The sequence below is a fragment of the Cebus imitator genome, unplaced genomic scaffold (genome assembly GCF_001604975.1).
Source record: "Cebus imitator isolate Cc_AM_T3 unplaced genomic scaffold, Cebus_imitator-1.0 Scaffold525, whole genome shotgun sequence".
Taxonomy (NCBI): domain Eukaryota; kingdom Metazoa; phylum Chordata; class Mammalia; order Primates; family Cebidae; genus Cebus; species Cebus imitator.
In genome coordinates, this window is record NW_016107840.1 from 268,930 (window position 1) to 270,749 (window position 1,820).

General features: G+C 53.0%; 1 pseudogene across 1 annotated transcript; it reads left to right on the plus strand.

Moving 5' to 3' along the window:
• Positions 1–360: 360 nt before the first annotated feature.
• On the plus strand, positions 361–1,399 carry LOC108293229 (annotated as a pseudogene). The gene is made up of 2 exons (XR_005197697.1): positions 361–576; positions 680–1,399. The product of XR_005197697.1 is annotated as a bridging integrator 3-like (transcript).
• Positions 1,400–1,820: the final 421 nt, after the last annotated feature.

Sequence of the window (1,820 nt, forward strand, 5' to 3'; positions counted from 1 at the left end):
TAAGTAGTTACTCCACCTTCAAGAAAGTAATTCCCTACTCTTTAAGTGTGGGCTATGCATTGTGACTTTCCTTCAGAGTATAGCAGGGAGTTGGGGAGAGTACCTTTGCAGTAGAAAGCCCTGTCAAATCCTATCAGCCAGGTGATAAAGGCCACATCAACAATGATATATAATATTTACCCTAATAATGACAGTATATATCTTTGATATATCCTGTTTTCCTTTCAAAACTCTATAATCCTGATCTAATAATAAGAAAATAATCAGACAAATCCCAATTGAGTGGCAAAGTACCTTTCCAGTGCTTCTTTAAACTTTCAAAGTCATCAGAAATAGTCTGTCATGGGAATCCGGAAGTGATCCCAGAGGAACGAGTTGTGGCTGAGGACGCTGGCGGCTGGCCCAGGTCCGGGACCAGAAGCTGCATTCCTTTTAAGATTGGGCAGCTCAAGAAACAGATTGTGCCCAAAACGGTGGAGAGAAACTTTGAAAGGGAATATGGAAAACTGCAGCAGCTGGAAGAGCAGACCCAGAGGCTGCAGAAAGACATGATGAAGAGCACCGACGCCGACCTGGGTGACGCTAGAGACCCACACTGTGAGCACCACTGATCCGGACAATTGAGGGGAATGGAAGGATGCCTTTCCTGAGTGTGGAATCTCCTGAGCTCCCCAGCAAGCCATGTCAAAATCTGCTGTGAAGATATCCTTGGATTTACTCTCCAATCCCGTCTGTGAGCAAGACCAGGACCTTCTGAACATGGTGACTGCCCTGAACACCACCATGAAGCGGATGGATGCCTTCAACCAGGAAAAGGTGAACCAAATCCCGAAGACTGTGATCGAGCCCTTAAAAGAGTTCGGCAGCGTCTTCCCGAGCCTCAACATGGCCGTGAAGCGGCGGGAACAGGCCTTGCAGGACTACAGGAGGCTGCAGGCCGAGGTGGAGAAGTTCGAGGAAAAAGAGAAGACCGGGCCAGTGCTGGCCAAGCTCCACCAGGCGCCAGAGGAGCTGCGGCCCGTGCGGGAGAACTTTGAAGCCAAGAACAGGCAGCTGCTGGAGGAGATGCTGCGCTTCTATGGCAGCCGCCTCGACTACTTCCAGCCCAGCTTCGAGTCCCTCATCCGAGCGCAGGTGGTGTTGCTCGGAAATGCACAAGATCTTTGGAGACCTGACCCAGCAGCTTGACCAGCCAGGCCACTCGGACGAGCAGCGGGAATGGGAGAACGAGGCCAAACTCAGTGAGCTCTGGGCCCTCTCCATTGTGGCTGATGACTGAAAACCCATCACCCTCAGAGGACTCCTGTGACACGGTCAACCTTGCTCGTTCTTGCCCTTCTCAGGGTTAGGGTCCCACTCTTCCCACAGGCTGGGGACAGAGGTGGCCCTGGTTCACTTGCTGGCCCTCTGCAATGAGTGACTCTTCCCGAGCCCAGCACAGAAGCCCTAGGCAGGCCACCATCTTCCCACTCACAGCCCGAGCAGGTAAGCAGTGTAGACAAACCCTCGGGTTTTTTTAATTTGGAGAATCGTCCACCGTGCATCCTGGCTCATGGCCTGAGCAAGCGGCAGCCCTTCCAAGGGCATGACGTTCGTTGGCTCAGCTGGGGGTCTTAGCCCTGCATGCATGGTGGGGAGCAAATCTACCTCCAAAGGACTACATCCTGGGGAGCCTACTGGCCCCTTGTTGCCTTTTCACTTCAAAACTTCTTTTCTCTGGGAGAGGCCCTGAGCCCTGCCAGGGAAAGCTGGTCCTCCAGCCCTCGCAGGCCCTCAGCCAGCTTCCCAGCAAGACAAAAGCTACCGTCGTGGCTTTGGGA